This window comes from Cryptomeria japonica, unplaced genomic scaffold (assembly GCF_030272615.1).
Source record: "Cryptomeria japonica unplaced genomic scaffold, Sugi_1.0 HiC_scaffold_208, whole genome shotgun sequence".
In the NCBI taxonomy this organism is placed as follows: Eukaryota; Viridiplantae; Streptophyta; class Pinopsida; order Cupressales; family Cupressaceae; genus Cryptomeria; species Cryptomeria japonica.
Genome location: NW_026729030.1, coordinates 126,415 through 134,636, shown reverse-complemented (window position 1 = coordinate 134,636; position 8,222 = coordinate 126,415). Strand labels below are relative to the sequence as shown.

The 8,222-nt window shown below is 63.2% G+C and overlaps 1 non-coding gene across 1 annotated transcript; it reads left to right on the top strand.

The window, feature by feature from the left end:
- Positions 1 to 3,861: 3,861 nt before the first annotated feature.
- On the top strand, positions 3,862 to 3,980 carry LOC131868494 (5S ribosomal RNA). The gene has a single exon (XR_009366946.1). It is a non-coding gene; the product is annotated as a 5S ribosomal RNA (ribosomal RNA).
- Positions 3,981 to 8,222: the final 4,242 nt, after the last annotated feature.

Here is an 8,222-nt window from a genome sequence, read left to right as displayed (position 1 = left end):
GTGCGCACCAAGGTGCCCACCCTGGCGGAGGTGCGCGCCCGGGGCAAACCGGGCTCCGACTTCGTGCACTGCATGGTGCCCACCAAGGCGCGCAACCCAGCCAAGGTGCCCACCGCAGCGAAGGTGCACGCGAGGTGCACACCCGGGGCAAACCGGGCTCCGACTTCGTGCACGCCGCACCTTGGAGCACACTTCAGAGCGCTCCTTGGTGCGCACCAGGGCGCGCAACCCAGCCGAGGTGCCCACCCCGGCGAAGGTGCACGCGAGGTGCGCACCCGGGGCAAACCGGGCTCCGACTTCGTGCACGCCATGGTGCCCACCGCGGCGAAGGTGCGCACCCGGGGCAAACCGGGCTCCGACTTCGTGCACGCCGCACCTTGGAGCACACTTCGGAGCGCTCCTTGGTGCGCACCATGGTGCCCACCAGGCCGCGCAACCCAGCCAAGGTGTGCGCACCAAGGTGCACGCGAGGTGCGCACCCGGGGCAAACCGGGGTCCGACTTCGTGCACGCCGCACCTTGGAGCACACATCGGGGCGCTCCCGGGTTCGCACCGGCGTTGCGCACCGTGGTGGGCACCTCGGAGCACACCAAGGTGGGCAGCGAGGTGCGCACCTTTGATGCGATGCCTTCACTAATTTCCATAAAAGGCAAAAAAAAAATGAGATTTTAAAATTTCCGTTTTGAAAGATAGTGAGAAAAAGGGAATGCTGGTGCCATCTTGAGCCCGCCCTGGTGCGCAGCCCAGCCAAGGTTTGCGCACCAAGGTGCCCACCCTGGCGAAGGTGCGCGCCCGGGCAATTAACCCAACTTCCAACTTCGCGCGCGCCAGGGTGGGAGCGCACCCAACAACCGGGCCTGGGAAGAGCCAATGCGAGAAACCCCACCAAACTCTCTGACAAAAAAAGAGGGGGCGCTCCAGTAACCCCGCTTCGGAGCGCACCCTGGGCAAACCCAGCCAAGGTGCCCACCCCGGCCAAGGTGCAGGCGAGGTGCGCACCCGGGGCAAACCGGGCTCCGACAACGTGCACGCCGCACCTTGGAGCACACTTCGTAGCGCTCCCGGGTGCGCACCTCAGAGCACACCAAGGTGGGCAGCGAGGTGCGCACCTTTGATGCGCTGCCTTCACTAATTTCCAGAAAAGGCAAAAAAAAAAGGAGATTTTAAAATTTCCGTTTTGAAAGATAGTGAAAAAAACGGAACGCGCGTGCCATCTTGAGCCCGCCCTGGTGCGCAGCCCAGGTAAGGTGCCACCCTGGCAAAGGTGCGCACCCGGGCAATTAACCCTACTTCCGACTTCGTGCGCGCCAGGGTGGCAACCGGGCCTCGGAAGAGCCAATGCGAGAAACCCCACCAAACGCTCCGACAAAAAAAGAGGCGGCGCTCCAATAACCCCGCTTCGGAGCGCAGCCGGGGCAAACCAAGCCAAGGTGCCCACCCCGACGAAGGTGCACGCGAGGTGCGCACCCGGGGCAAACCGGGCTCCGACAACGTGCACGCAGCACCTTGGAGCACACTTCGAAGCACTCCCGGGTGCCCACCGGCGTTGCGCACCGTGGTGGGCAGCGAGGTGCGCACCTTTGATGCGCTGCCTTCACTAATTTCCAGAAAAAGGCAAAAAAAAATGAGATTTTAAAATTTCCGTTTTGAAAGATAGTGAAAAAAAAGGAACGCGGGTGCCATCTTGAGCCCGCCCTGGTGCGCAGCCCAGGCAAGGCATGCGCACCAAGGTGCCCACCCGAGGTGCACACCCGGGGCAAACCGGGCTCCGACTTCGTGCAGGCCGCACCTTGGAGCACACTTCGGAGCGCTCCTTGGTGCGCACCATGGTGCCCACCAGGGCGCACCCGGGGCAAACCGGGCTCCGACTTCGTGCACGCCGCACCTTGGAGCACACATCGGAGCGCTCCCAGGTTCGCACCAGCGTTGCGCACCTTTGATGCGCTGCCTTCACTAATTTCCAGAAAAGGCAAAAAAAAACGATATTTTAAAATTTCCGTTCTGAAAGATAGTGAAAAAAACGGAACGCGGGTGCCATCTTGAGCCCTTCCTGATGCGCAGCCCAGGCAAGTTGTGCGCACCAAGGTGCCCACCCTGGCGGAGGTGCGCGCCCGGGGCAAACCGGGCTCCGACTTCGTGCACTGCATGGTGCCCACCAAGGCGCGCAACCCAGCCAAGGTGCCCACCGCAGCGAAGGTGCACGCGAGGTGCGCACCCGAGGTGCACACCCGGGGCAAACCGGGCTCCGACTTCGTGCACGCCGCACCTTGGAGCACACTTCAGAGCGCTCCTTGGTACGCACCAGGGCGCGCAACCCAGCCAAGGTGCTCACCCCGGCGAAGGTGCACGCGAGGTGCGCACCCGGGGCAAACCGGGCTCGGACTTCGTGCACGCCGCACCTTGGAGCACACATCGGAGCGCTCCCGGGTTCGCACCAGCATTGCGCACCTTTGATGCGCTGCCTTCACTAATTTCCAGAAAAGGCAAAAAAAAGAAAAAAATGAGATTTTAAAATTTCCGTTTTGAAAGATAGTGAAAAAAACGGAACGCGGGTGCCATCTTGAGCCCGCCCTGGTGTGCAGCCCAGGCAAGTTGTGCGCACCAAGGCACCCACCCTGGCCAAGGTGGGTCACGGGGTGGGTCCTAGGGTGGGTAACGGGGTGGGTACTAAGGTGCGTGCCAAGGTGGGTCATAGGGTGGGTGCCAAGGTGGGCACCAGGGTGGGTGTGCACCAACCCTAGCCAGGGTAGGTCACGGGGTGGTTGTCGGGGTGGGCGTCAAGGAGCCAAGGTGGGTGGCAAGTAGCCAAGTTGCGTGCCAAGGTGGGTGTCGGGGTGGGTGCCAAGGATCCAAGGTGGGTGCCAAGGAACCAAGGTGGGTGTCTGGGTGGGTGCCGAGGTGGGAGCCAGGGTGGGTCCCAAGGTGAGTGCAAAGGTGGGTGCCAGGGTCAAGGTGAGTGCCAATGTGGGTTCCAAGGTGCCAGGGTCAGGGTGAGTGCCAATGTGGGTTCAAAGGTGCTAAGTTGGGTGCGAGGTTGGGTGCGAGGGTGGGTGGGTGCCAAGGTGTGCTAGGTGGAAGCCCGGGTGGGTCGGCATCCCATGGGTGTCGAGTTGGGTGCCTGATGGGTGCTTCTTGTCAAGTTTTAGTCGTCGGGACTCATTTCGAGCCTTAGAGGTCGTTTCTTGTCCGGTTGCCCTGTCTTCGACCTGGGAACCCAATTTTGGTCCTCGGGTCCCATTTTTTTTTGTCTCGCATCCCACTTTTGGCCTGTGGCCTTTTCGGGGTCGATTCTCGTTTTGGGCATCAGAGCATGTTTCTTCTCCTAAAACCCAATATTTGTTTATTAAGTCTCGGAACACATTTTTGTTCTCGTGGACCCATCATGGGTCTTGGAACGCATTTGTGGTCCTTGGGTCCCATTTTGCATCCCGAAACTTGTGTTTTGGTGCTTGATCCCTATTTTGGGTGCCCACCTTGCACCAAGTGCGCACCCGGGGCAAACCGAGCGCCTTGGTGCACCGGGGCAAGATCGAGCGTGCACCCGAGGCGCCCCGAACATGCACCAAGGTGCACTCGGCCCACATGTGAGCGCAGGTCGTTGCGCCCGAGGTGGTGTGTGGGCACCGCGTTGCAGACGGGACACTGCACGCACACGACGCCCCCTCCAGGTGCACGCACGTAGGCCGGGCCGGGTGCACACCCGACGCCCTAGCAAGGTGCGCGCACCCGGGCAGGGCTCACACTTGGCGAACGGGGCGCACTTCGCGAGGGAGGGTGTGCACCTCGACGGGGGTGGGTGGCCGGGGTGGATTCGCACGTGGGTCGCGGTTTGCTAAGTACACACTGCGACAAGCTCATAACGGGTGCGATCATACCAGCGTTAGTGCACCGGATCCCATCAGAACTCCGCAGTTAAGCGCGCTTGGGCCGGAGTAGTACTGGGATGGGTGACCTCCCGGGAAGTCCCGGTGTTGCACCCTTTTTTAGTTTTTCGCCGGGCGTCGCAATGCTATTTGAATAAACCTTTTGCCCGTTTGCGTTCTCGTCGGGGCCGGGCCGGGCCGGGGTGCGCTGCCCGCACTACCGCGCGCGCGGGGGCGACACCGAGCGCGCACCCGAGGCGCCCCGAGCACACAGGCCACGGTGCAACCCGGGCGTTGTGCGCGCACCCCGGTGCGCCCGAGGTGCTGCGCGCGCACCCAGGTGAAATCGGTGTGCACCTCGGCCAGTGCGCGCTCGGTCGAGTCGCGCACGTTGGCCAAGGTGCACGGTGATGTTTCTTACTCTAAGGTTCCGCACCAGACGCCCGGGACAGGTGAGCGAAGCTGGGCGGGGCCGGGTGCGCGGCCGGGGCAGGTGCACGCAGCTGGAGAGAGCTTTGGAGCACACTTCGGAGCGCACCAATGATGCGCTCCATTCAAAAGTTTCCTGAAAAGGCAAAAAAAGTTGAGATTATAGAATTTCCCACTTGAGAGATTGTAAAAAAAAAAAATTTAAAATGAAGGAAACGCGGGTGCCAAGGTGTGCGCAGCCCAGCCAAGGTGTGCGCACCAAGGCGCCCACCCTGGCGAAGGTGCACGCAAGGTGCGCACCCGAGGCAAACCGGACAATTAACCCAACTTTCGACTTCGCGCGCACCTTGGAGCGCACTTCGGAGCGCTCCTTGGTGCGCACCAATCTTGGGCACCTCGGAGTGCACCATGGCGCCCACCAAGGTGCGCACCCGGGGCAAACCGAGCTCCGACTTCGTGCGCACCTTGGAGCGCACGAAAGGTGCGCACCATGGCGCCCACCAAGGTGCGCAGCCCAGCCAAGGCGTGCGCATCAAGGTGCGCACCCTGGCGAAGGTGCGCACCCGGGGCAAACCGAGCTCCGACTTCGTGCGCACCTTGGAGCGCACAAAAGGTGCGCAACCCAGCCAAGGTGTGCGCACCCCGGTCAAACCGAGCTCCGAATCGTGCGCACCAGAGGTGCACGCCATCGTGCGCACCTTGGAGCACACTTCGGAGCCCTCCTTGGTGCGCGCCGATGTTGCGCACCTCGGAGCGCACCCGGGGAAAACAATGCAATTAACCCGACTTTCGACTTCGTGGGCACCTCGGAGCGCTCTCGGGTTCGCACCTCGGAGCACACCGAGGTGCGCACCTTTGATGCGCTGCCTTCACCAATTTCCAGAAAAGGCAAGAAAACATTGAGAAGGTGTGCGCACCGAGGTGCCCACCCTGGCGAAGGTGCACGCGAGGTGCGCACCCGGGGCAAACCGGGCTCCGACTTCGTGCACGCCGCACCTTGGAGCACACTTCGGAGCGCTCCTTGGTGCGCACCAGGGCGCGCAACCCAGCCGAGGTGCCCACCCCGGCGAAGGTGCACGCGAGGTGCGCACCCGGGGCAAACCGGGCTCCGACTTCGTGCACGCCATGGTGCCCACCGCGGCGAAGGTGCACGCGAGGTGCGCACCCGGGGCAAACCGGGCTCCGACTTCGTGCACGCCGCACCTTGGAGCACACTTCGGAGCGCTCCTTGGTGCGCACCATGGTGCCCACCAGGGCGCGCAACCCCGCCGAAGGTGCACGCGAGGTGCGCACCCGGGGCAAACCGGGCTCCGACTTCGTGCACGCCGCACCTTGGAGCACACTTCGGAGCGCTCCTTGGTGCGCACCATGGTGCCCACCAGGGCGCGCAACCCCGCCGAAGGTGCACGCAAGGTGCGCACCCGGGGCAAACCGGGCTCCGACTTCGTGCACGCCATGGTGCGCACCGCGGCGAAGGTGCGCACCCGGGGCAAACCGGGCTCCGACTTCGTGCACGCCGCACCTTGGAGCACACTTCGGAGCGCTCCTTGGTGCGCACCAGGGCGCGCAACCCAGCCGAGGTGCCCACCCCGGCGAAGGTGCACGCGAGGTGCGTACCCGGGGCAAACCGGGCTCCGACTTCGTGCACGCCGCACCTTGGAGCACACTTCGGAGCGCTCCTTGGTGCGCACCATGGTGCCCACCAGGCCGCGCAACCCAGCCAAGGTGTGCGCACCAAGGTGCACGCGAGGTGCGCACCCGGGGCAAACCGGGGTCCGACTTCGTGCACGCCGCACCTTGGAGCACACATCGGGGCGCTCCCGGGTTCGCACCGGCGTTGCGCACCGTGGTGGGCACCTCGGAGCACACCAAGGTGGGCAGCGAGGTGCGCACCTTTGATGCGATGCCTTCACTAATTTCCATAAAAGGCAAAAAAAAAACGAGATTTTAAAATTTCCGTTTTGAAAGATAGTGAGAAAAAGGGAATGCTGGTGCCATCTTGAGCCCGCCCTGGTGCGCAGCCCAGCCAAGGTGTGCGCACCAAGGTGCCCACCCTGGCGAAGGTGCGCGCCCGGGCAATTAACCCAACTTCCAACTTCGCGCGCGCCAGGGTGGGAGCGCACCCAACAACCGGGCCTGGGAAGAGCCAATGCGAGAAACCCCACCAAACGCTCTGACAAAAAAAGAGGGGGCGCTCCAGTAACCCCGCTTCGGAGCGCACCCTGGGCAAACCCAGCCAAGGTGCCCACCCCGGCCAAGGTGCAGGCGAGGTGCGCACCCGGGGCAAACCGGGCTCCGACAACGTGCACGCCGCACCTTGGAGCACACTTCGTAGCGCTCCCGGGTGCGCACCTCAGAGCACACCAAGGTGGGCAGCGAGGTGCGCACCTTTGATGCGCTGCCTTCACTAATTTCCAGAAAAGGCAAAAAAAAAAGGAGATTTTAAAATTTCCGTTTTGAAAGATAGTGAAAAAAACGGAACGCGCGTGCCATCTTGAGCCCGCCCTGGTGCGCAGCCCAGGTAAGGTGCCCACCCTGGCAAAGGTGCGCACCCGGGCAATTAACCCTACTTCCGACTTCGTGCGCGCCAGGGTGGCAACCGGGCCTCGGAAGAGCCAATGCGAGAAACCCCACCAAACGCTCCGACAAAAAAAGAGGCGGCGCTCCAATAACCCCGCTTCGGAGCGCAGCCGGGGCAAACCCAGCCAAGGTGCCCACCCCGACGAAGGTGCACGCGAGGTGCGCACCCGGGGCAAACCGGGCTCCGACAACGTGCACGCAGCACCTTGGAGCACACTTCGAAGCACTCCCGGGTGCCCACCGGCGTTGCGCACCGTGGTGGGCAGCGAGGTGCGCACCTTTGATGCGCTGCCTTCACTAATTTCCAGAAAAAGGCAAACAAAAATGAGATTTTAAAATTTCCGTTTTGAAAGATAGTGAAAAAAAAGGAACGCGGGTGCCATCTTGAGCCCGCCCTGGTGCGCAGCCCAGGCAAGGCATGCGCACCAAGGTGCCCACCCGAGGTGCACACGCGGGGCAAACCGGGCTCCGACTTCGTGCAGGCCGCACCTTGGAGCACACTTCGGAGCGCTCCTTGGTGCGCACCATGGTGCCCACCAGGGCGCGCAACCCAGCCAAGGTCTGCACACCAAGGTGCCCACCCCGGCGAAGGTGCACGCGAGGTGCGCACCCGGGGCAAACCGGGCTCCGACTTCGTGCACGCCATGGTGCCCACCGCGGCGAAGGTGCACGCGAGGTGCGCACCCGGGGCAAACCGGGCTCCGACTTCGTGCACGCCGCACCTTGGAGCACACTTCGGAGCGCTCCTTGGTGCGCACCATGGTGCCCACCAGGGCGCGCAACCCAGCCAAGGTGTGCGCACCAAGGTGCACGCGAGGTGCGCACCCGGGGCAAACCGGGGTCCGACTTCGTGCACGCCGCACCTTGGAGCACACATCGGAGCGCTCCCAGGTTCGCACCAGCGTTGCGCACCTTTGATGCGCTGCCTTCACTAATTTCCAGAAAAGGCAAAAAAAAACGATATTTTAAAATTTCCGTTCTGAAAGATAGTGAAAAAAACGGAACGCGGGTGCCATCTTGAGCCCTTCCTGGTGCGCAGCCCAGGCAAGTTGTGCGCACCAAGGTGCCCACCCTGGCGGAGGTGCGCGCCCGGGGCAAACCGGGCTCCGACTTCGTGCACTGCATGGTGCCCACCAAGGCGCGCAACCCAGCCAAGGTGCCCACCGCAGCGAAGGTGCACGCGAGGTGCACACCCGGGGCAAACCGGGCTCCGACTTCGTGCACGCCGCACCTTGGAGCACACTTCAGAGCGCTCCTTGGTGCGCACCAGGGCGCGCAACCCAGCCGAGGTGCCCACCCCGGCGAAGGTGCACGCGAGGTGCGCACCCGGGGCAAACCGGGCTCCGACTT